This window comes from Dasypus novemcinctus, chromosome 5, assembly GCF_030445035.2.
Source record: "Dasypus novemcinctus isolate mDasNov1 chromosome 5, mDasNov1.1.hap2, whole genome shotgun sequence".
Lineage (NCBI taxonomy): Eukaryota > Metazoa > Chordata > Mammalia > Cingulata > Dasypodidae > Dasypus > Dasypus novemcinctus.
In genome coordinates this window covers 31,843,329-31,870,010 of record NC_080677.1, presented here as the reverse complement: position 1 = coordinate 31,870,010, position 26,682 = coordinate 31,843,329, and the positions used below count along the sequence as shown (strand labels likewise).

The 26,682-nt window shown below is 44.4% G+C and overlaps 1 non-coding gene across 1 annotated transcript; it reads right to left on the bottom strand.

Annotated features, from left to right (window-relative positions):
* Positions 1-12,373: 12,373 nt before the first annotated feature.
* Positions 12,374-12,449, bottom strand: TRNAG-ACC (transfer RNA glycine (anticodon ACC)). Its single transcript has one exon. It is a non-coding gene; the product is annotated as a tRNA-Gly (tRNA).
* Positions 12,450-26,682: the final 14,233 nt, after the last annotated feature.

Below are 26,682 nucleotides of genomic sequence, written 5' to 3'. Positions count from 1 at the left end.
GTGTTGAACTGAGATTTGGGATTTATTTATTTGGGTTTGATGGAGCGTATTTTTCTGTTTTGTAAGCACTCCTGTTTACAGTTAAGTATTGTGAGTTGTCCCAATGTAGGGGATGGCTTCTAAGATATTCCTACCACCCCCTGCCCTGAATTACCTGGTCTCATACCATAAAGAAGCAGGACCAGGACTACCAGTAATAGAAAAGAAATTTCTATTGCTAGAGGAAAGGCTGAATTATCTTTGTATTCGCACTAGAAAATATTTTGTCATATGAAGAAGCAATCAAGAATATATAGCCACAACTGTACAAAAATAGGAATTACAGAGGTTTATCATGCAGTTCATTAAAAAAACATTATCGTTATTATTGGAATTGTGATGCTAGTGGTATTTCTTAGGTTTTTCAATTTTGTAATTTTTTATGAGTCCTTTTCTCATTCTAAATAAAAATTCACTGTTGTACTTAATATTTTATGCTTTTCCTTTAAAAAGGGCCTCCAAGTTAGATACGCTTCATATCTCACTAACCTGGATCTAGATATTTGGATTCTTCCTCTATGGTGTTTCTTTTTTTTTTTTTTTAAAGATTTATTTTTTTATTTATTTCTCTCTCCCCCTCACCCCCCCAGTTGTCTGCTCTCTGTGTCCATTCGCTGTGTGTTCTTCTGTGACCGCTTCTATCCTTATCAGCGGCATGGGAATCTGTTTCTTTTTGTTGCATCATCTTGTTGTGTCAGCTCTCTGTGTGTGCGGCGCCATTCCTGGGCAGGCTGCACTTTGTTTCGTGCTGGGCGGCTCTCCTTACGGGGCGCACTCCTTGTGCGGACTCCCCTACGCGGGGGACACCCCTGCATGGCAGGGCACTCCTTGCGCGCATCAGCACTGCGCATGGGCCAGCTCCACACGGGTCAAGGAGGCCGGGGGTTTGGACCTCCCATGTGGTAGGAGGACACCCTATCCATTGGGCCAAGTCGACTTCCCTCTATGGTGTTTCTTGATTCTGGATCGTCTTTCCACTTGTCCCCAACATGACCTTCTTCAGTCCTTCGGTTCCATTTGTGTGGTCTAGCAGATTAAGTACCTAAAACGGTTCTTGTTATACCTGTTTCTTCTCTTTACCCTGACCCATCCCACTACCCAATATCAGATTACTCTTATCAGCAACATTAATATTCATATTAATAACTATAGTAAGTACAATTTATATGGTTTCTATTACTTTATATGTATTATGTATACCAGCTACTTCGTATATATTGCATATTATCTTTTACGTATATGTAATCTTTAATTCTCACAATCACCCTAAGAAAAGGTATTATTACAATTGTGTAGATGAAGAGACGAGACCTTACATAACTTGTCCTAGGTCACAAAGTTGTCAGGTGATCAGGCAGGATTCAAGCCTAGTCACTCCTGTTCTGGTGCTGCAGTCACATGGCCTCTCTCTTTTCTAATGCATTCAGCTTCTCCTTCTGCTTTCCGAAAGAAACCTTGGCCGTCGCAGTAAGACCCTGACTCCCCCACCTTATTGGAGAATGTGTCTCTTCTCCTATGTCTATACCGTACAAGCCAGGCCATTTGAACCCCTTGGTGGTCCCCAAATTCGGCACTTCGTTTCCTGGCAGTGAACCTACCCTTCCACAGTGGCCCTTCTTGACTTTTTACAACCCTTGTAGGCCAATGTCACATGCCATCTCCTCAGTCTTCCAAATGAATGTGCTGTGGTTTTGCTGTAAGAGATCACAGCACTTACTGTACTTCCTTTTATATAAGGGGTATGACTCCTCACCTCACATTGTTGCAATCATCTAATTCAATGGTTTATTTAGTTTATTTAACATCCATAGACATTTTCCTTATTTCTGCAAAATCTTTAATAATTTCCATGTTTGACAGTTATATGGTATTCTATTTTATTGACATAACTTGTTTGAATCCAGTTAGGCAAAATTTTTGTTTCAGTTTTTGTTTGTGTGCCTATTTTTGCTGTAGTTTGCTACTATTAAAGGTGGTTTTACAAAGAACATCTTTGGAATATAGATTTATTTTGTCTATTGAATTATTTCCTTGGATAAAACTCCATAAGTGGCATGGACTTTTATGACTTATTTGTCCCTGTTGCTTTTCAAAGGTTTGCATCATTTATATTCCAATTGGTAGTAAATGATCATGTTAGTGTCACGTTGCAGCTTTGTTTTTGTTTTGTCATCTAGTAGCTTGTTTCGCCTTTTGTGTATGTGTGAGAGATTGAGTATCTTTTAAAATTGGGGTGAAGGGAGAAGGAGGGAAACTTGGAGGAGTGATATAAATAAAATTGTTTTAAATTTTTAAAAATTTTGAGATGAATGGTGGAAGAAGGACAAGTGAAGGAGACAGTTTGTGAATAATTTGATCCACATTGCAGAAAAATTAGACACGCACATATCAAAGTCTTCAAACCTACACAACTATTACCGGACAGCCAGGTTCAATTGTTGATGGGCTGAAGATTTGCAGGTGCAAATATTACCACTCTGCCAGATGTGTGACTGGATAGCCACTGCCAATTCAACTAGGTAGAAAATTAAAGGGGTACAAGAGATAATTGATTCTCCAGATTAGTAACTCAGTTGGGCAAAATTATAATACCTATTGAAGTAACTTTAAATTATGTTCTAATAGTAATTAGAGGCTTTGCCTCATGTTCTATGAAATATTTCCTTTTGCCCATGAAGTACTAAGGGACTGGTAATTTAGGCAAATAAATGATGATTGCCTGATCAAAGTCGTTAAATTAATATAAAATGTAATGGTAGTAAATTCTCTGATAAAAGAAAATGCTTTAATATCTCTACAGGGAGGTAGCCAAAAAATATATTCTGCAAATATTTGGATACATTTTCATAAGGTCCAGCAGCCCATTCCATTTTGCAGGTTTGCTTGATAGGTTCATAGACCCATCTTTTTCTTTTACTATGGCAATAAGTAACTGTGTCTATTCCATGCCTTTGTCATACCTAATTGCCACTATATTGTTCCCGAGGGCAATTGGACTAAGACTTTTAAAAAGCTGAATTTAAAATGACTTAATAAGAATTAAAAGCAGGAACCCAGAGGTTGCAGAGCCCCTCCCAGGCTGATGTTATTTCCCACAGTTACATTTTAAGGTAATTAACAATAGATCTCATCATTACACCTGGTTGAGAGGGTAATTGTGCTTCCTTGGGACCTAAACTTTGAGGTCCATATTCATTCTCATTTGTGACATAGGGAGCATGTTCTGAGTATCTCAGATACTTCTGGCCAAACTTCCATGTCCAACACTGGAAGAAAAAAATTATGGGAAAAAAAGAAATTATTCCAATTAGAGGAGGATCCACAAAAGAAAATGGAGTCTGAGATAGAAACTGTTACTTCTTCACATACTGGGACTTTTAAGTAATACACAACACTCACAGTGTGAGAGAATTTCTGGCATCTTGTTAATTGTGGTTCCTGGGAAGATCATGGGAAGCGGATGTGGTTCAACAGATAGAGCATTTGCCTGCCATATAGGAGGTTAAAGGGTTTGATACCGAGGGCCTCCTGGCCCGTGTGGTGAGCTGGCTCACACACAGTGCTGCTGCACACAAGGAAGGCTGGCCCACGCAGGGATGTCCCGGTGTAAGGGTGCCCCCTGTGCAAGGAGTGGCCCCTGAGCAAGGGGAGCCGCCCCGCGCAAAACAGCAGCCCACCCACGGAGAGCTGACGCAGCAAGATGATGCAACAAAAAGAGACATAGATTCCCGGTGCTGCCTGATGAGAATACAAGCAGACACAGAAGAAAACACAGTGAATGAACACAGAGAGCAGACAATGGGGGTGGGGGGATAATAAATAATAAATCTTTAAAAAAAAAAAAGATCATGGCCTAGTCTATGTACCCTGAAACAGAGGTGTTTGGAGAACACTCATTTTTTTCACTAGTAAGAAAAGTTTTAAGTACCTACCAATTGCAAGACCACGTCCTGCACCAATGGAGGTTCTGCATAGATGAGTAATTGGGTTGTCTTGAGTGAAAGTTATAGTCAGAATTGCTCCCAGAACTGTCAAACATGTAAACATTACCTAAAAGTAAGAACACTTTATGACAGCAAAAGCAAGGCAACAATTAAGCATATTTAAAAATTTTTTTAATTTTATTTTTTGAGACAGCAAATTTCTCCTGGATCCTGGGTAGCTGCTACCTAGGAATGAGTGTGCCTATTTCTCTGTGTTTAGAACTTACTAAGAATTAGTGAGTCTGAACTTTAATCACTGCAATTCTTGTTGGTCTGCCCTGAGTAAAACACAAAATCCTGTTTTACAGGGGTGAGTAGATACTTTAAAATGTTTTCAAAATAAATGTTCTGAATGTCAGTTTGGTTTCTGGGTTAAATTGCCTCCGAATTCCCCAGTTCTAAAATCACATTTCACAGCTTAGGGAAACCCTGTCTGGGGTCTGTCTAGACCTCAGAATTGGCCTGGTTTGTTTTAAGGTTTCAACAAGGCTCCTGCCCTATTGCCAGGGAAGAAACATGTGTGAGATGTGATGCAGATTTCTAAGGTACTAGATTTTCTTTTTCTTCATTATACTCCGTGTGGAAAAATAATTTGAAAAATGGTGTTATGGTGTATTTCTGGAATTTTGTCATTCCTTGGTGCCTTGGAGCTCTTTTAAGTAAAGAGGAGCAGAGTGGCGGGTCATGATCAATGAAGTAGGGGGTCAGAGACCCAGATTCTGGTCTGACACCATCACTAACCCACTGTGGGACTTGGGAGAAGTCACTTAAGGCCTTTGGGTTTCTTCTCTAAAATGAGTATTTAGAATATAAGCTTTCTCGGTCTCTTTGGTTCTCTACTTCTTTGATACTACAAAAATTGCTGCCAGTTTCTAAATTTTACATATGTTCTATGTTTTTTACTGTAACACAAATCAAGGATTCAGTATTAATTATGTACTGACAAAACTAAAACTTAGAATGGACATAGCAGCTGAACAGTCAGGCATTAGTAAATAAAGGTTTTTGGAGACTGCATATCTCATGCAATTGGGACACTGAGCCAGTTGGGGATGTGAGTCTGTTATAATCAATGTGATGAAAGATTCAAACTGAATATATACTTTGAGAGCATAAACATTCTTTGGTTATTTTTAAAAATAAACTTTTGGAGAGAACTAGAAACATTGATCAAATCAATTAGCTCATACCTTAGCAGTTCTGCTTTGCATGTGTTTGACAAGGTAGAACATTCATAAAGAGGTATGTTTAAGCCCCCGTCAAGGCTGGGCTGTGTCATAGTCTGGCATGTGTGACTTCTAACATTTCTGTAGTTACCGTTTCGTGCAGCACCTGCATTGCAAGCCACAGACTGTGGGTCTAGTGAGCCTGCCTCACTCTGCAGGGAGGGAGACCCCATTCGTGTCTGTTGCCTGGTCCTTTTGAAATGGACAAAGCCAGTAAGTTGGTCATCACTGGGCATCATACTGGACCACGCCACGCCAGCAGTCCCTGGGCAGCAAAAGCCACTCAAACTCCAACTGCAAGCAAGGAGGTTCACAGGACACCACGGTGCTGCTGCATGTGGCATCTCCATCCTAATTCATGAGGCTCTTGCTTTGTGACAACTGTTTCTGTTTCATAGGTTATATCCTACCTCATTTATTATTTATTTTTATTTATTTTTTAAATATTCATTTTATTTATGTTTCCCACCCACTCCCAGTTGTTTTGTGCTTGTTGTTCGTCTTCTTTTTAGGGAACTGAACCCAGGACCTCCCTTGTGGGAAGGAAGTGCCCAATCACTTGAGCCACCTCTGCTCCCTGCTTGTTGTGTCTCTCCTGTGTTTCCTTGCTGTATCTCTTTGTTGTGTCATCTAGTTGTATCAGCTCACTGCCAGCCCATTGCATCAGCTGGCTGTCTTGCTTGTCTTCTTTAGGAGTCACTGGTAACTGAACCCAGGATGTCCCATGCAGTAGGCGGACACCCAACTGCTTGAGCCACATCTGCTTCCCCATACCTCATTTAAAGAAAGATCCATCCTCGGTTTTTGGGAAGAAGAAATGGAATTTACTCAAGTTAGTGGGAAAAATTAAAAAACCACACTTTTGTCCTGAATAATTCCTAGTGAACAGATTCATTGGCTAATTGTTAAGCCCTTTTCATATAGACCCATTTAGTGCTGTAAAATTTTAAAAAGAAATGTATCCCTGAAATGCTGTCTCATGAGGGGATTGACTATAGAATGAAGAGCAAATGATATCTGTAAGAACAGTTTTTATGTTTTGAGGAGCTTCTTTTATTCCAAAGTACTCCACTCCCAAAGGCTGTGAGGGAGTGAGTGTGCATCTGAAGAGGGAGAGAGAGTTCTTGCGAGTAAGTCTTTACCTGCCAGGGCCTCCTGCTTCCTTCTCCCCGGGTTACAACCACCCTCAGAGCTCGCCAGGCGCCGACGGACCAGGAAAGCTGCCCACAGCGAGGACAGGCAGGGAAGAATGGTGTCCATTTAGAGTTCCAGGAAGGCAGAAGCAGGGCCGAATAAAATAATTTTAGTTGGAGGTTGGCCACATTCAAGGGCTAATTAATGGGAATTATGAACAAAGTGAGGAATGTGCTCCTGGCTGCCGCCAAGGAGTGCAGTGTCAGTGCAGTAAAGCACAGCCCGGGAGTTTCCTAACCTCTGGAGAAGGGTGCCCTTGTGCTCCAGCCAACATACTGAATCTGTTAAGTGCTGAAGAAAACGGGGCTCTCAGAAAAGGATGTGGAGTCTTTTATTCACTTGCTGAGAGGTTGGTGCTTAAATCTGCAGGAACCTAGACACGCGACGTTTTGATCTTAAATCATGGAGGGAAGTGGTTTGGTTAACAGACCTTGGCTGGAATCCCTGCTCAATAGACTCATCCAGCAAGATGTGGGGAAGCCAGCTCTGTTAGGATGCCGCTTGGAAGCTTCCAGAAACGAAACTCTGACAGTTACCCATTCCTGCAGCTGAACTGGAAATATTTCTATGTAGGTGCGAAATGGAGGAAAGTATTCTTGCACAAATAGGAGCAGCTCTGCAGTGTCATTTCTTTATTAAGTATTTTACAAACTTGGGAACTCTAAGAGTGCTAGGTGGGGAAACAAAAGGAAAATGAAGAAAAATTTAAAAAACAGGCAGAGTTTTTTTTCCTTCCCCTCAGGCATCATTCTTCAGTGGGTGAAAAATGTTTTCAAATACCTGTCTATATTCCAGATCAACATTTAAGCAAAATTAATGAGTTCAACCTTGTTTCCTTATTATCTTATGACCTAGTCACTTTTTCCCCTCTAAGAGTTAAGTACCAAGGTGTATCACATGTGGAAGTGTATGGGTTTCATTCCAAACTGGTGATTTTTCTTAGATTCCAAAACCTGTAATTTTTCATAGATGGGCACTTTCTTTACTCATATAAAGTAGTCTTGTACATAAAAACCAAACAAAACAGACAAACAAAAAACCCAGAAAACTTTAAATTGCCAGCCCATGCTTTTTTGGAAAGTGATTTGCCTTCCTCCCCAAAGTTAGGCCCAGGGAGTAAAATAAATGAAAACTCTATTCTTTGCCATCTAGCTTTTTAAAATTGGCAGCAGTGAACATTTACTGAAATTTGCTCTGTTGCATGGGGTATAAACACTGCTGAAAGGGGAAAAAGAAAGGTACAAGCAAACAGGAGTGTAGCTCCCTTCCCCCCCCCCCCCCCCCCCCAATTCTGGAAGTGGAGAAGGAGCTATTTCGCATTTCTTCAAAATCTAGGAATCAGTGGGGCAGTTTGGGCTGGGTATGTGCAGGGCAAGAGGAGGAAGTGGAGGGGGAGGATGGAGGGAGAGGGAGGAGAAGAAGGAGGAAGGAGAGGGAGGTGACTGAGGAGGGCAAGGAGACAGCTGCCTACCAGGATTTCCCCAGACGAGGCTGGGGCAGTGCAGGTGATCAGTACCTGACCAGGAAAGAGCTTGCAGGGGCATGTGACTGTTCCGCCATCTTGGAATCCCAGAAAACCCAGGGGCAGGGGTTGGTGGAAGGCAGAGCGGGCTTCCTAGGCAGATGAGTGCTGTAGCCACAGAGAGCTCCACACCCAAAAGGGCGCCAAGCTTCTCTTATCATCTTCAAATTCGCGATCGTTTATCCTTGAACTCATGTTTTGCAAATAAAGTCCTGGGTGGTACTGCAGGGACAGTTACTGGATGTTGTATGTCCTCCCATAACCCACTGGGTGGACTGGGGGAGAGTGTAAACTATAATGTGGACCACTGACCATGTGGTGCAGCAGTGCTCAGAGATGTATTCACCAAGTGTAATGAAATGTCCCATGATGATGGAGGAGGTTGCTGTTATGGGAGGAGTGGGGTGAGGGGGGTGGGTGGTATACGGGGACCTCGTATTTTTGAATGTAACATTAAAAAAAATAAAGACAGGAAAAAAAAAAGGCTTATGGAACAGAGAGTATATGCTTGAGCAAATAGTAGAGTATGCATGTCCGTCATTCTGGCCACCTCCTTCATGTGCAGTGCTCACAAAGTCTCTCGATCACAGATTCTGGAGGACCCACAATGCAGGGGCGTTCAGCGAGACTCAAAGCCAATACATGGCTGTCTAGTAAGCGGGGCACTGACAGCCCCAAGAGGCCATGCTTTCCATTCAAAAACTTGCTCTCCAGAACTGGCTTCAAATGCAGAAAGAATGCAATGGAATTCTAAGAAACACAAACAACTAAGAACCCCTAGCATACTTTTTTTTTAGGAGGTACAGGAGATTGAACCCAGGACTTTGTACATGGGAAGCAGGTGCTCAGCCACTGAGCTACATCCGCTCCCCTTTCTTACTTGTTTTACTTCCCTGTATTAGGCAACCACACATCACTACAAATGCTCATGGAAGGATAAGGGAGACAGGGCAACCATAGTTCCTTTTCCTTTCAGTCCTTCCTTACTCCTCAGCAGCTGATGGTAGAGAGTTTATGCATCTTTCAAAAAGTGGAAGAAACACAGTTGAGTTTATTCTGTGTGGTATTTTTCACTGTTCTGAGGAGAACGAAATACACCTGCATGTTTGAGGTACTAAATACAAATGCTGGAATTTCCATGATTTTGCCTACAAGTCAAATGCTCTTATATTTGCATTTAAAATGGGCATTGAGCAATATCAAGACGAATGGTAAAATCCATGCTTATATTTTAAAATGTTAATTATTCTTCACTTCTTACAATATTCGATAACAAAAGCACTTCGCGACAGTGTCAGAGGGGAAGAAGGAGAAAAAAGCTTTCTATTTTAGTAGTTTAAATGGCATTTCTTTCTGTCTTTTGAACAAATGGTCTCACATTTTCATTCTGCCCTGGACCCCACAAATTCTGTGGTTGGCCTTGGGGGAAGGAGTGCAAATCCCGTGATGGACCTGGAGGGATGGAGCTGGAAGCATATTTTAAAAAACGACTCTAAGTTCTTTGATAAGAGGATGCCTTCTTTTTTTTCTTAATAATTTCCCTTAATACAGAGTACCATATTTCTCCTCCAAAGCTCCTGGCCCTGCTGTATTTCTGTGGGATAGGCCCATTTTTCAAAAGCAAGCAGCAAGCTTCGGCGAGGGCTGTTCTCGGCGACTTCTTCCCCGCCCATACCCCTGCTAAGCTCTTACTTCCCGTCTGTTCTTTCCACAGAGCTTGACTCATTCCTCTGAACCTCCTGCTGAAGCTTGTTATTTCACAGCCCATTAAAAAATCTTTTGTAAGCATCTATAAAAAAATAATAATGTGAATTAAAAAATACAAGTAAAAATGTCATGTTGGTGACATTTTTCCCCCAAAGGCCTAAAAACCACACTTGGATACTATTGTAATGGTGGGTGTCATAAATCATACTTTGCATTTATTTTCATATTTATAATTCTCTGGAACTTACTAATCTCGGAACTATAAGGCTTTCTACAATTTTAAGTGGAAGCCGTTCCCTGGGTTTGATTTGTTCGTCTATCTCCCCTTCTGCCGTTAATCTGTTGGTTTGTTCTGCACATTTTACAAAACCCAAACCTTGAAAAACAAGGCTTGACAATTTAGCTCGATAAACACTTTAAAACTTAAGAAACAGTTAGATGTGTTTCATTTATATTCTTTATTATTCATTTGACTTGCAAAGTATGTAGGCATGGAAATTGCCTGTCAGTTTTACTACTGAAAGCTCTATCTAGTCTTACTTAAGATTAAAGTCATTCTTTTTATAATCACTCACTTTCCTCCAAGAAAATTCTCTGTGTGGTGGGAAATCTTCAGTGGAGAAGGATTCTATGTGGGCTTCCAACCCTTTAACCTAGATTATAGTAGGATGTTAAGTTAGGAAATGACATATCGGAGCAAGAATCAGTTGTGCTCCCTCCCAAGTCTATTTTAAAGCACTTTCCATTTTAAATATAGCAATAAAATATCAGCCTCGAAATGTCTGATAAGGATAAAAGCAATAGATCCAAATCCAATCTAAATCTGACACTGCCAGGAACAAGAATTCACATTGGTAAGTCAGGACTCATTTATGGGGCCATAAATGGGTGGGCCAGCTATAATCTGGGTATTAAACTTGTAAAATATATTGATGGTATGTAAGAGCTAAATAAATAATTTACTACAAGAAAATTGGAAATCTTTACGTGGTACTTAATTGACCAGTTGGTCCTCCCAGATTCTTGATGGCTCTTGATTCTTGCTTTGCATTTGTGTGTTTTTCACAGGCTAGATTTTTTTCCCTCCCTTGAGTTTAATTTCCCTCTGCAGTAAGTGATCACAAGTTAGTGCATTTCTGAAAACACAGTTTCCATTAAAAATTTTGCCAGTCCATTACATGCCTTTGACGGTTTCTTTTACCTTTTAGAAGGATAAATGTACCACACACACTCTCTGTTCTCAGATTAGACAATTTTCTTCCTGACCCCTAAAGCCTCCTCTGTGCCAGGCCTCTGATTCCTGTTCTGAATGCAGAAGAGAAAGCCTTCAACAAAACGCTTTAAAGAATTTACTCACTCTTTTTGTTTGATATTTTGGGAAGTTGCTGAATAGACAAAAAAATGATGTTAGAGAAAAGCTCTGTCACTGCCAACCGCATATTAAAGAGATGCTCAGTTTGGTTGGGAAGGGGAAGGAGAGAGAAAATAAGGAAACTCAAACTAAAGCATGTTGGTCATGTTCCAGAAAAACACATAAACTTCTTGGACACGTTCAAAATTCATTTACCCTGAGAATTTCATATGTCTATAACAGTATCTCATAGGTGTGTAACAATTACATGTTTCCAGACGCTTCAGTATCTTTTAACTCTTCAACACTCATATTTCTGAAAAGTAAACCTCCCTATTAGGATGCCCGGATTTGCTAGATGAGAAAACTGAGGTTTGGGGAAGTTGAAACTGGCCCAGTGTATTTGTAAACAAGTAATAAGGCTGCAGCCTCAACCCCAATTCTTCTGAACCCAAATTAGCACCAGCGTGAAGGGTCGTTTTGGGCTTTCCTCTACAAGCAGCAATAGAATGGTCGACTCAAACATGCTTTACACAGGAGAGCTGCATTGACTTGTGTATTGAGAAGCTCAGAGAGGACGGACTTCAGGCTTGGTTCCATCCATTGGACTCTCTTTCTCTGCAGTACTTTCTGCTCTGTGCGCTTCTGGGTGCCGACTTTGGCTTCCAGCTGGCTTTCCTCATGGCTGCCAAATTACAAAGGTCAGTAGCAATTGGGGTAGTATGCATCCTAGCAGGAGAAAGAGTCTGATTCCCTATTTTCATTTCTTGAAAGCAAGGTAGAACTTTCCTAAAAACCTCCAGCCAGCAACCGTTCTCCTTCTCCAGAATCGGAGCACATGACATCCTTCACCCGGGAGGTCAGGGCACTCTGACGGGCTGTTAAACCAGCCTGGCCACACGCACCAAGGCTGGCTGCAGACCTGGCAGCACAGGGAGCGCACACTCAGAGAGCAGTGTTTAAAATCACACTTTTTGGAGATGATGAGGATGAGAAGGGGCCCAGTTAGGCTTTATTTTATTTTTTTAAAGATTTATTTATTTCTCTCTCCTTCCCCCACTCCCACCCCGGTTGTCTGTTCTCTGTGTCTATTTGCTGCGTCTTCTTTGTCCACTTCTGTTGTCAGCGGCACGGGAATCTGTGTTTCTTTTTGTTGTGTCATCTTGCTGTGTCAGCTCTCTGTGTGTGTGGTGCCATTCTTGGGCAGGCTGCACTTTCTTTCGCACTGGGCAGCTCTCCTTCCGGGGCGCACTCCTTGCGCATGGGGCTCTCCTACGCGGGGGACACTCCTGCGTGGCAGGGCACTCCTTGCACGCATCAGCACAGTGCGTGGGCCGCTGCGTACGGGTCAAGGAGGCCCGGGGTTTGAACCGCGGACCTCCCGTGTGGTAGACGGACGCCCTAACCACTGGGCCAAGTCTGCCTCCCAGTTAGGCTTTAGTAATACCGGTGTTTTCAAATGGGGGATTCATTTAAGCAAGGGAAAATACTTTCTCTGTAGGCATTGGGCCCAGGTAGGTAATAAAAAGCAAAGATCCTAACTCTTAAGCCCAAACACTGTGTCTTTTTAAATGAGGCTTAGGGACTTTTAGTTACTCACATGCGACTAGCAGGCTTGGCAACATAATTTGTGGGGCTCCATGTAAAATGAAAACGAGGGGCTCCTTGTTAAAAAAATTAGGAAGAGTTAGAGGACAGAAAGAGTGGAGCATTAACTCTAGCACAGAGCTCTGTTCAGGTGGGGCCCTGCGTGACCACGCAGATCTCAGGACTCTGAAGCTGGCCCTGGAGGCTGGGCTCTGTAAAGTGGCAGGACAAATTTTCTATCACTGTTTACTGTATAGATTCCGTAGATCTAAATGGGGATAGTCTTCCAAAAATCTCTGAACGTGGGAGGAGCAAAGCCTCAACGGAGATTTAAGAAGGTGAGATTGCACGAATAAAATTACTTATTGGTTTTTGCTCTGGAGTCAGTCTTGGTTAGCTGGAGTCAGACCCAATTTGAATCTGCCCTGGTCCCTGAATGGCCTTAAGTGAATTGCTTAAATCTCAAAATGATAGCCTCGGAAGTGGCCAAGCAATGGAAGACCTGGACCTCCGCGGTTTGGAGAGGCGCACCAAAAAGACGATGATGCAGCCAGATAGAAACATAAAATAAAATAAAAAAGGGTAGTTTCATTTTTCTGTAAAATGGGAATAATTCCGGTACCTACCTTATTGCTCTGCTGTAGGGATGAAATGTAATATTGAAGGTAAAATGCTTAGCATAATGCCCGACTTGTAGTAGTTGCTCAATAAAATAATAGCAATTGTCATAATAATTATTATTAACATTCTCAGGGAAGTGGTTAAAGACTGGGACTCCTCTAAGAATAGCTCGGGGTCAGCAGGCTCTTTTTAAAATACTTATGCTTTTTTTCTGGTGAAATGCTCTTTATTTGTAGTAAAATTTAGAAAAAAAAATTTTTAATCAAAACTACTCATGGATGAATCACTCAGTGATGACAACTCTTAGCATTTTAATATATTTTCCTCAAAATATCTTCAATGCATATATAGGTATAAAAATTGGATCATAGTGCACCTACAGTTTTATGTCCTGCTTTTCTCCCACATTGTGTGATGATCCTATCGTGACACCGTGACTATCACCTCATCATTCAATGGCCTTCAAAAAGGTTTTATGCCAGTTTAATTCTATATTGAGCAAATGTTCTATACTTTATTTAATAGTTTCTCTATCTCTTGGACTTTACATGGTTTCCCATCATACACGCTTATAAATAATAGTGTGAAGCACCACCACGGGCATAAATCTCTCATTACCTCTGAATCTTCCCTTAGAGAAGAGTTCACCCTTCAGAGAAGGCACAGGAACAAATTTCTCCATCCTGCCAAGAAAGATTGTGCTGTTTCCTCTGCCCTCGGCTCTGGATGAGGGGTCCTGTCACACAGAACCCTTGCCAACATCAAGTATTATATTTGCAGACCTCCCGTTTTGATAGGCGAAACGCTGATGGTCGTGTTTATAGTAATGTGTTTGCTTTGGTCCATAGTGAGGTTGGATGTGTTTTCATATTTATTATTTGTATTACCTCTTTTTTCTTATTTAATGATTTATTTATTTTATTTATTTCTCTCCCTTTCCCCACCGGTGTCTGCTCTCTGTGTCCATTCGCTATGTGTTCTTCCGTGTCCGCTTGCATTCTTGTCATGCGGCACCAGGAAACTGTGTTGCTTTTTGTTGTTGTTGTTGCACCATCTTGCTGTGTCAGCGCTCTGTGTGTGCAGCATCACTCCTGGGCAGGCTGCGCTTTTTTTGTGCAGGGCAACTTTCCTTGCGGGGTGCACTCCTTGCGCATGGGGCACCCCTATGTGGGGGACACCTCTATGTGGCATGCACTGTGCATGGGCCAGCTCACCACAGAAGGCCCTGGGTATCGAACCCTGGGCCCTCCATATGGTAGGTGGATGCTCTATCAGTTGAGCCACAACTGCTTCCCTGTATTACTTCTTTACAAACTTTAAATACATGTCTCCTTGCCAGTTTTTCTTCTTGGAAGTTTGGTTTGTGCCCTATATTATTGTTTTTTTTATTCCCCTCCCCGTCCCCCAAGATGGCTCCCTCATCTGTCTGCTCAGTGTCTGCTCATTTTCTTTAGGAGGCCCTGGGAACTGAACCTGGGACCTCTCATGTGGGAAGTGAGTACCCAGCGCCTTGAGCCACTTCCCTTCCCTGATGTTCGTATTGTCTGCTGGTTGTGGCATCTTCTTTAGGAGGCACTGGAAACCGAACCTGGGACCTCCCTGCCTGAGGGAGGCAGGTGCCCAACTGCTTGAACCATATCTGCTCCCTATTTTTAATACTATATCCCTAAATCTTGCTTCTTCTAATAATAATGCATATCATCCACATCAGGTAGTTTTCCATAATAACATATTTCCACTTCTAAAAACATATAGGACCAGAGCAGAGTATAAAATGGTAGTGATAGGATGGTAAGGTATTTGAAATGTAGCCACAGACAACAACTTTCACCATCAGTCATGTTCGATGATACTTGTCTTTAAAAAAACTTTATGGCAATACTAACAAAGATAACTTCCACCATATTTTATATGAAATTAAGAAGCCAAGGGATTATCCTCAAAATGTTAATAGTAATTTTATTCTGTGTAGTGGAGTGGTTTTAGGTGCTTTTGTTTTACTTTATTCCTTTCCAAAGTTTCTCTGTTGACCACATATTACCTTTATTATCTCTTTCATTGTAAAAGTTAACAACAGAAAGAAAGAAATAATTAGAATAAGCTTATAATATTTTGCTCCATGCAATTCAGCAAAACTGAAATTGCATGTAAATTAATTATTTAACAAATTACATGTAAAATACTTGGACCTCTTTCCCTTTTTCATCTTCATACAACCAGATTTTTCAGGGAACTGCTAGAAAGCGCTCTCATGGAGAAGGGTAGCTCAGTGAGGATCGCATAGGCTTTTGTGTCAACCACATCTGCGGTCAAATCCACATAGCCTCATATTGGTGCTATGAACTTGGACAAGTGCATTAACACTTTTTTGCCTTGATTTTATGTCTTTAAAATGGTGATCATAGATAACCTCTTCCTAATAAGACTGTTGTGAAAAATATATTTAATGAGATCCAGTCATGGGCACAAAATAAATGAACATTCTTGTTATTAAGTCTAGCTGGTGCCACACCTATTTGAACGAATAAATTGGATTCAGTTACAGTGCTGAAAGTAAAGTCTCCAGAGACCTTATTTTATGCCTCTTCTGCCTTCACCTTGAGCAGGTGAAGTCAAGGAACAAAGTTCCCTGTGATCACACCTCCAGCCCTTACCAGGCACCACGGATGGCTGAGGTGGGACAGACCTCCTTTCTCACGGAAGAGGCCTGATGGGGCTGTATATTTAAATTTCTCTCTCTGCCGCCAGGTCTCTTCCTGGCTCACCGTCTCTTCGTCACTGTTTTTCTCACACGCCACACACAGTCTCCAATCACAACAAGTTGTCTTGTGTAATGGAGGGTGTACATCAGTTTGTTACTTTCAACTGGTTTTTATTTTTCCAAAACATTTTAAAATATTGTTAAAACAACTATTTGGAAGAAGGTTGGTAGGCAACCAATAAAAAGTTTAAATAAAGAATGTGTTCCCTTTAAATGCAAATACCTTACTTTTAAGCATATTTATAACTGGAATTAAGCATCAGAAAGCAGAGGTCTTGCCAGGCCTACTTCAATCAACAGACAGACAACGGTGATTAAGGTGGAGTCCCATGGCTGCAGCCAGCAGCTGAAGTCCTTAAAGTAGCTCGTTCTCCCAAGTAGATGGGCAGGCCCTATCAATCTTAAACTAAATGTTGCCTATTAAACTGACAAAGAATTACAACCCTAAGTCTAGTAAGGGGAAACAGGCATTCTCATATTATGCCAGTGCAGTATAAATTGAGACTGTCATCTGGAGGATAATTTATTAACAGTAATGCAAAGTTTGATCATTGAACACCTTGTTTATCATCAGTGAAGATACTTTAAGATGCAAGTGACAGAAAACCTAGACAAAAGTGGCTTAGAAAAGAAGGAAATTCATTATCTCACATAAGAAGAAGTCCAGAGGTCGGAGAGGCCTAAGGCTGGTTAGGTCAGTGACCCGGTGGTCATTCAGGGCCAGTGTCTTTTCTCCCCTTTGCTCTGCCACCCCCAGTTGGGGTGTCTTCATGCTTGGTTCATGAGTAGAGACAGAGAACCAATGTTATGAGATTCAAACTCACTTGTGGTCACCGCTTTTCCCATGTCTTCATTTAATCACAGGTGCCTGGAAAGTGACAGGCAGGTGGTTGTGACATTAGGGACAGGATCTAGCAGACACTTAGCCACGTCCCTGATACCCATGAGTCTTCTGCTCAAAGTCAAGAGAGGCTTTCCTCCAAGGGCAACACTTGCTAGTGTCCAGAGCAATGCGCATGAGGACAGAGAGTGGCAGTGGCTGGGAAGAAGAGTTTTACATTGGTCTGTCAACACCCTTCTGGTGTGTTTTTTCTGACCCTTAGGAGGACAATTTCTTCAGGATCGAGGGCTAAAGGAGACCTGGATTGCCAAGCAGCTCGTCCATTCTTGGCGCCATGCTGCAGCAGGTGAACGCGAGCAGTACTGGACTATCTAGTATAGCCCTGAGAACCCACGGCGTTTGATGCCTAGAAACCATCTTCACACACGGTCTCTCTGAATCCTTCCTAGGTGGGGGATATGAAGGGCAATTTGAATCTCTGAGTATTAGTGACTTGCCCACAGTCACATATTTGAAGCTGGGACTTGAATTCAAGTGTCCTGGCTCTAAACACTGCCTTCTTGCCCCAACGCAGACCAAACCACCTCCTTGTCGCTTCACATTATTCATCCTCGACAGATCAGGGTCAATTTCATTTCTACTGACTTTAATGACTTTCTGAGACTTGGTTTATCTAAGAAAACCACTCCCATGCTTCCTCACTTTTGAGAAATTTTTTCTTATATTGGACTAAGATTCTTTCTTTATAATTAAGCCCATTTTTCTTTATTCTTTTCTGGAAAAAGCGGGGTAATAAAATCAATAACTAAGTTTGTTGATCATTACTATATTCTAGGCATGCTTACATGTCTGCTTTTTTATTTTAATTTTTAACTTTTAAAATTTTTATACAGTTCAAATCAGCATGTCTGGTTCATTTCAGCTCCTTCACTGCCAAACTTGGGGGCAGGGACTGCTTCAGCTTCTCTGCTTTCTCCTTGTCTGTGATGACCAATATATAATAAAGGTATCTGCTGCACTGAACTTTAAACTTCATATTATCCTTATTTTTCTTAATCTGGACAGATTTGGTCTTCTCTTACCTGGCTGTGAGCAGAAAGCCCTTGAGTCCCTCATTTTTGGAAAACGTTGTGATGTACCACCCTGGAGACACCATCATTACTTAATTCTCACTCCAACTTCATGAGGCAAGTGCTGTGATGGTCCCGTTTTACAGACGAGGAGAACTGAGGCATGGGTGTTAAGTGAAAGTAACTGGCCAAAGATCAAAGGCTTATTAAGTGGTTGAGTAGGGACTTGAACCCACATGCTTTGACTCCAGAGTTGACGTGCTTAACCACAGTGCCATGCTGACTTTAAATGAGGAAAGAGATACCCAATAGCCTACATTTTTTTTTTTGTACCACGCTATAAGTCCCTTATTCTATCTTTCCAAATCAATCCAGATGCTTTTCTTGTTTTTCCCAAGTCCTACCATTCACTTAATCTCCTTTTTTTTTCCTTTTAGCTGCACTTAGCAGTAAACATATCCAGGAGCTTGTTCTAATCTCCTTCTACGTCTGGGTTACTACTTCCGCTATGGCAAAAACTCTAATGCCTAATTTGGGTGCAGACCTTCCTCGGGAAGTGTTTCCAGGTCCTACCTCTTGAAGTCCAACAGGAATTTGCCTCCTATGCTCCACTCTTACTGCCTCCGGGGACACACACCTCTGGTAAAGGAGTTCAGAAGTTGCCATTAGACAACCAGGACTCAGCCTACCTTTACTCCCGAGCTTGCTATGACATTTGCCAATAGCATCAACCCCAAAGATTTTCTAGTATTTTGAATAATTTTCAGATTAATTTACATGGAATAATCAAACTAAAATAAAGTAGTATAGTCAGCTGAACCTGTTTTCAATGGGACACTGGAAGGAATAGGATAAAGCCCAGGTTGTAAGGCTAAGAAAAAAATTGTTTTCGTTGTTATTTCTAAAAGTCCAGAGCAGTTCTCTATCGGGGAATAGAAAAAGGGGTAGCCAACAGAACCCATGCTGTTCCTTTGACCAAAACCTCTCCCCTCTTTGGTCTTAACCATCTCCGGCCATTGGATAGCTCTTCCTTCTGGAGAGCCTTCTCTAATGCCACCTACCCCCATTGGCTAGATGTCCCCTACTTATTCATTCTCCCAAAAAGTGTGGCTCCATCCTCCCCCAGGTGGCAGGCTCTGTGGGCAGAGACCTTGCTTTGTCCTTCCCTGGGTCCCTGGTCCTACTTAGCCGAGGAACCAGCTCACAGTAGATACTCAATAAATATTTACTAAATGAGTGAGTGAGACCTTACTAGTGAAGATAAATTTTTTTGTTTGTTTACTCTTTCAGCTCTATAAAAGAGGCTGCCTGACTTTCCCAACTGGGTAGGTGAACATAATAATCAGAACAGTTTTATTTTATTTTTCTGACTTCTCTCCTTTTACTAGGTGGATCATGAGAAATCACAAAGTACTTTAGGAAATGGATGGGTTCAGGTTGTCCCTCCCAACTGTGTGCAGCGCCTGAGGATTCTACAAAGAGCTTTTCCTGGTGCTCCCTTTTTCTCGCTGTCGTTTCCAGAGCCTACTGGCTCTGGAAGAATGTCTAAGGAGGAAAAAAAGAGGTCTATCTCTGGGGCTGGCTTTTCAACCATATTCCCAGCCAGGTCTTTTTCTTCTGCAATTTCCCAGCGATTAAGCCTGTGGCAGCTTCCTGCTCCCTGCTAAGCTGGACTGGGGGGCTGATGGTTTTACTGTTCTCCAGTAATCATGCAGATTAACAGCTGCCTGCTCGGTAGCTTGGGGCCTCCCTTAAATCCAGAGGGCTGGAGCCACACATTCCAAAGCAGTGGGAAATGTCTCTGCCTTCGCTTCCTTATGAGAATGTTACTGCGGCTCTGGGCTAGACAAGGAAGAAAGCAAGGGTTTTGATGTCTTTTGTTTCAAGCAGCCCATAAAAAAGCAGCCTTGCGTCCCTGTCTGCACTTGGTTTGGGCAGAGGGACCCTCTGCTAGTACAGCCCTCATCTCTCCCTCTCGCCCATCCTCATTAAGTTACCTGCAGCGGGATAGCTTGCATATCGTGTTTCATTCTGTGGTGGCCGGTGGCACCCTCAAGATGCCCACCACCACCCCCCGCTTTGAGACCCTGATGCAGGAAGCTAAATCACGTCCTCCCTATCAGTGATTCTTAGAACCGTACCCAGTTTGCTGAAGTTCATTGACCTGCAATGCGCTTCCCCATTAAGTGGCTGCAGCTGAATTTTGTGCTATCCTTTTCTTTTCTGCCTCTGACATGATTTTAGGGAATATGTGGAAATCTAAATCTCCTGCTGGTCGACAGGCAAGAGCTGGGTACAGAGGCCGAGCTGCTGATGGGGTATTTGATTCTTTTCTATTCTGATTAAGCCCCTGGAGACTCATAGTGCAAACATGAAGGACAAATGGATTTTAAACTAGTTCTTCGGATCCAAAAACTCTGGTTGCAAATACAAAGAGGTTAATGGTCGTGTAGGCATTTTCACTTGCATCTCAGTTTTACAGCTTTGAAGCCTTACGTGAGCCTGTACGATCTCTTTGCTCAGGGATGTTCGGGAACTAAACCCAGGAATAATAGAAATAGTTTAAGGAACGACAGGTGACCTGCAGAAGGACCAGAAGACTGGAGCCTTCCCTCAGCCAGTGCAAGCCCTCAGGTGGTGGGGGCAGGTGTGTGAAAGCCCCCACCTCTGCCCACAAAAGTGGCTGGGGCTAGCATGGCAGGGTCCCCAGGGCAGGGGTCAAACCAGGGTCCTCCCCATCCTGAGCCCCCCACCCGGGGGCACGGCCCTGCTGCTGGCTTAGTGGCTGTGTCTTTTTTTTAATAAAGATTTATTTATTTATTTATTTCTCTCCCCCCCACCCCATTGTCTGTTTTCTGTGTCTATTCATTGCATCTTCTTTGTCAACTTCTGTTGTCAGCGGCACGGGAATCTGTGTTTCTTTCTGTTGCATCATCTTGTTATGTCAGCTCTCCATGTGGGCGGCGCCATTCCTGGGCAGGCTGCACTTTCTTTCGCGCTGGGCGGCTCTCCTTACGGGGCGCACTCCTTGCGCGTGGGGCTCCCCTACGCGGGGGACACCCCTGCATGGCACGGCACTTCTTGCGCACATCAGCACTGCGCATGGGCCAGCTCCACACGGGTCAAGGAGGCCCGGGGTTTGAACCACGGACCTCCCATATGGTAGACGGACGCCCTAACCACTGGGCCAAGTCCGCTTCCCTGGCTGTGTCTTTCAATGGCATGGTGTTCCATCCCTCTGGTTGAAAAAAAGATGTCCTCCATGGCCTAAAATAGCCCTCCTGAACACATGGCACACCTTTGCATGAGGCAGTTGGGGATTTCCAAGGCAAGAGCCGGTTAGCTTGGGTTTGAAAGAGACTTGACTCGTAAAGGAGGAGGTTGCCTAGGAAGAAGATGCCCCTGGCCAACCAAGGGCCATGGGTAGCTCTTGGCCCTCACCCACATTCCTCTGGGCCACGTGGGCAGCAGTGGGCAACAGGGTGATGGACTAGTGGAGGTCAAGTGAAAATAAAATCTAAGGGGAGCAGATGTGGCTCAAGTGGTTGAGCACTTGCTTCCCACATGGGAGGTCCCCAGTTCAGTTCCCAGTGCCTGCTAAAAACAAAAAAGCAAACAAATGAATAAAACCAACTCATGGAAGCTGATGTGGCTCAGTGGTTGAGTCCTGGCTTCCCACATATGAGGTCCTGGGTCCAATCCCCAGCCCTGGTACCTGAGAAAAAAAAGAGACTAAGAAGAAAAGTTGGACTGCCAACCAAGGAACCTATTTCTAGGCTCTGGGGAATGCCATGTGGGGAAGGAGAGACACGAGTCAGGGCTTTCAAAGCCAAAAGATTGACACCTGTCTCGGTCCTGTATTAGGAAAACAAAGTCTCTGAGTGTGGCCGACGGCTGGTGATGGGCTGCTGGAGGTGCGGGCCCCTGTCCTGGGGCGTGGTGTGCACAGGACATGCCTGAGTAGGATCAGGTGACTTGGCCAGGCAGCACCGATGTCAGCAGCCCGCGGGGCCAGGTCAGGTTTATCAGTGGCGACGTGATAGGGTAGATGATGGAGAAAGGGTTTTTCTCCTACACCCCTACTGTCTATTATTACATTCCCTTGGCCATGCTTACATTGAGTCTCATAGCCCTTAGGGACAAGCTGTTTGATCCTGGGCAATTTACTCAACCTCTCTGAGCCTCAGCTTGCCCACCTGTGAGGAAGGGGGATAAATACCAACATGGGCTCTTGCATCACTGGTAGCTGATGCGTTCCCCTGCCCCCCACCTGCAACCTCACCGGGTGAGTTCTCGGTCTTGCCTTTCTTCCCAGATGCTGCTAACTCCTCTGAATCCTGACACCCTAACTGGATGTGTCTCTAATTTAAAAGGTGATCAACTGAAAAGAGTGGTGTGGATGAGGGAGCCAGATCCCCCTGGCAGCCCCCAAAGATGTTAGTGTCTTCACATTGGAAAAGAAAAGCAGACATTTGGTGATGTAAGAAGAAATAAGACGACGTTTTCCTGAGAGTCGCTGTGGCTAAGAGATATAAAACGGAGGCGGGCGGTCCCTCTGGAGGTTGCTCCTATGGAAAGCTCAGCCAGCCATCACAAACTGCCCAAGGAGGCCCGGCCTCAAGCAGCAGTGCTCCTCGAACCTTTAGGGACACCCGGACCCCAGACACAGGCCACAGAATAAGGAACTCGGTAAACCACCTAACCTGCAGGATATTTAGGATGTCCCAAATAGCCACCAATCACACTTTATGTAATCTCTTTATGTCCTCTAAAATCCCTTGCCTGGAAGCACCAAGATGGGACACAAGCCGGGTTGCTACTTGGATCTGTGCTCCGCAAACTGCAGTTCTAAGACCCCAAATAAACGCCTTCGTTGCCTTGCAGCTTAGTTTGTTATTTCTCGGTTGATGATCCCTTTCGGAGGGAAAAAAAATGCACTAAACTCTGTGACCAAGAACATTTATAAACCATGCAACCCCATATCTCAAAACCCGTTGAAAATGGTATTTAAATCTCACAGCACCTAAAACTCTGCCAACATTTTGGGGTGAGGGTGGGGTGGGGATATAGCCAAGGGATGGCGTTACATCTTTGATGGAAGCTTTCTTTTCTTCCCTTTTAAATATGGTCATCTTGATAAATGATTTCCCATTTGCCTTCTTTCTTTCTCTATTGCTTATAACCTTGAAATGTGATTTGCTCTCACCAAGCAATATTGATTTGCAGCTTGACTAGATGGGATGTGGAAGGAGGGTCTGCCGCCTCCAAACCACCCTGCTTTTCCCAGCAGGGGCCCGAGAGAGGGGAGCTTGCTGCACGCTACGCAAGGCGAGGGTGCTGGTGGTGGTGCCCCCAGCCCCTAATGAGGTGGATTATTCCAGTGTGTTTTGGGTAGCAATTTTATGAGGTAAGAAGTGGTGTCTGCTCTGCAGAGCTGCGGCATCACTGCTTGCAGGCACCGCAGCAAGGGCAGCAGTGTTGAGTCACTCGGGTTAGGAAGCTGGACAGAGTGGGGTTTCCTGCTTCCAAGAAGAACACAGTTCAGTTCTCTCTGCATATATTAATGGCAAACTAAAAGAAACACCTTGAAAGCAGCAAGTAAAGGACTTAGTTACTTTTTTTCCCCTTTGCATTCTCCTGCCCTGAGATGGCTTCCTTGTCTGTCTGCTCATTGTTTTGCTCATTGTCTGCTCATTGTCTGTCTGTTTTTCCTTTAGGAGGCCCTGGGAAATGAACCCCGGGACCTCCTGTGTAGGAGGTGGGTGCTCCACTGCTTGCGCCACATCTGCTCCCTGCTGGTTTGTTTTTGCTCATTGTCTGCTTGTTGTTTTTGCTCAATGTCTGCTTGTTGTTTTTGTCTTCTTTAGGAGGCACCAGAAACCGAACCTGGGATCTCCCATGTGGAAGGCAGGTGGGCACCCAACTGCTTGAGCCACATCCACTCCCAAGGACTTACTTTTCATACAGGATGGACCTTTGCCCTAATACTAAAAGAATGCATTGTGTTTTTTATTTTTCATTTATTTTTCTATAACTCCCTTCCTTCTCTATCATTTCTTCTTTCTTGTCTTCCTACCTCCAGTCCTCTGGGCATCTTCAGATAAGATTGTGGTGCAGGCAGAGCCTGCCCATGCAGCTGCAGTTCCCCGTTTGCGCGTCTCTTCCACCTGCTCCCCCGTCCCTTCCCTCTGGAAACATCACAGTGACTTGCCTGAAGGGACATCCTGAGATTCCACTCTGACTTCTGCCATTTACTACAAAGTTGCTAAACCTCCTGTGCCTCAGTTTCCCTACATACATAATAGGGATAATAATCCTTACTCTATCAGTAAGGTGTTTTTGGTGGTAAATAATAGAAAATCCAATTCAAATTGGCCTTAACAATGTCAATGTTTACCGACCTCCAGAGCGGGGAGCCTGTGGTGGTGTGACGTTCAGGACACCCTGTCCCCCTTCATGTGCCAGCCACATCCCCAGGCTGGTAGTGAAGTGAGGGCAGCAATTCCCAGCTTGATGTGGGAGCATGGAAGCACTCCGAGGAGAGAGGAAGGCAAGCGAGAAATTTCCCAGCAGCCCTGGAAAGCCTTTTCTGGAATCTCAGTCACCTGAGTTGAGTGACCTGCCTCTCCTGGATCAGTCATTGGCAAGGGGGGTGGGCTCGCCCTTAGACCACTTCCGTCCACCTCTGGAGCTGCGGGTGGGCAGGCTCCCCTGAGGACGCATGGGCCACCAGCGGAAGGGGAGGATGCTGAGTGAAAACAGAGCTACCATCAGAGACGGGCAGAGGGAAAGGATGCTGGAGCAGACTTGGACACCGTCCACTACTGAGCTTCTGTGGGCTGTTTGAGATGCCAAAACAAAAAATAAATGGGAGGAAAATATACTTTGGAGCTTACAAAACACTAAACTAATATGGAGTACAATTGAAAAGTGAATCCTGCCAGGTTTTAGGTGATTTGATTAAGGTAACACCCATCCTTAGAGGAGAGAGGAGATTTTTGACCCACACGGGCTCCAGAATTTATGGGGAGATGAAGCATCCTATTGTCGCTGGCAAGTATTTTGGGTGCAGAGTAGATTTGTGATATCTGACTATCAGGCTTGCATCAAGACACGGTCACCTTGGCTTCCCTTGACACTTCTGGAAGGCGTCCACACCAGGACACAAGGATGGGAACGGCCGGGTTTCCTGAGGGGCAGCCAGCTTCATCAGGGGCTGCGCCTCCAGGGGAGGCAGGTACCCACGCACCCAGCCAATAGCCAGAGCTGGAGAGGCACTGTTTTAGTTTGTTAGAGGGCTGCCGATGCAAAGTCCTAGGAATGGGTTGGCTTTTATGAAGGGGATTTATTTGGGATAAAAGCTTACGGTTTCAAGGTCGTGGAAAGTCCAACTCAAGGCACCATAAGAGGTGCTTTCTCTAAGTCAAGGGAGGCAGGAGGGCCATCGAGCTCTACGGTGGTCTCTGCCTTCCCCCCCAGAATCTACTGTCGTCTGCCGGAGCTCAGCTATGGACAGCCAGGCACAGGGCTTGTGTCCTTCCAGGTCTCCTCCCTCAGTCTCGGCTGCTCCACTTTCCTCCTGTGTCCAGCTGCAAGCTAGCGGGCATATGGCCCGGCCTTCTCTGGGCCTCAGCTCTTGAGCTTCTCGGGGGCATCTCTTCTTGCATCTCAGCTGTGGGAGAAACTGGATCAAATTTTGCAGCTCCCTTTTCCTGTGCCTCCATTTTTATTAGACCCAGCAAGAGGGCGGAGGCTCAGCCCGAGTCCTGCCTCACTGATGTAGCCCAGTCGCAAGGGTCTCACGCCATGGTGACCCATTAGTTTCTTTTTGGGATTCATAAAATGATTTCGAGCTTCCACAGGCACCTTGAGGCAGACATTTATTAGGTGTTCGGAGATATCTGCTCCCTTGGAGGGCAGGATGCAGAGGCGGCCTCTGCTCATTTCGTGGCCTTGTCCCAGAAGCCAGGTAGCAGCAGTTCTCCAACTGGAGCGCTTCAGAATCCTTGGAGGGCTTGTTAAAATGCAGATTGCCGGTCCTCGCCCCAGCAGTTTCTGCCCCAGGCAGTCTGGGGCGAGGCCTGAGAACTTGGATTTCTAACAAGTTGCCTGGTGATGCTGTGGTACCACTTATCCCTGGACCACACTCGAGAACCACAGCCCAAAGGAAAGAGTGATGGAGTGAGTTTTGCCACAGAGAGAAAACAGCAGCTGCCCCATCTCGGTTGGTGTCCTCCCTCCTCTGACTCAGTTCACTTACTCTGAATATGGGACCCCCGTTCCCTGAAGTCTCCTGGGTCATTCATTCATGGCAGGAACCCGATTTTTTTTTTCCTGTGGAGACCGGAGCGCCCTGCAGGAGAGCTCTGTGAGGAGCTGGAGATTTTGCTCCCAGGGCTGTTTATAATGTACAGGAGGAGACCCAAGTTCCCAGAGGCACTGCCCTCTGCACGGGCACTCAACACTGGGGCACAAGGACGTCCCAAACAGAAGCCTTGCACAGTGCATGCCTACAATGACCCTGGGGAGCTTCTAACTAATGGGCACTTGTAAACCTAACAGGATTTCCTACTGGTGTGACTGCCTTGGGTAAAATGCTGGGCTGCTCATTAAACTGTCAGCCCGCAGAGAGGCGTGGCTCCCGGGAAGAGGGTCACAGCATCCTGGGGTGGAAAGAGGACTGGCCAGGGTCCTCCCTCCCCAGCCACCCACCACCCACCACCCACCAGACTCCACACTCCTTCCAAAGTCCTTCAGGGGATTTTGCAACGCTCCTCCAA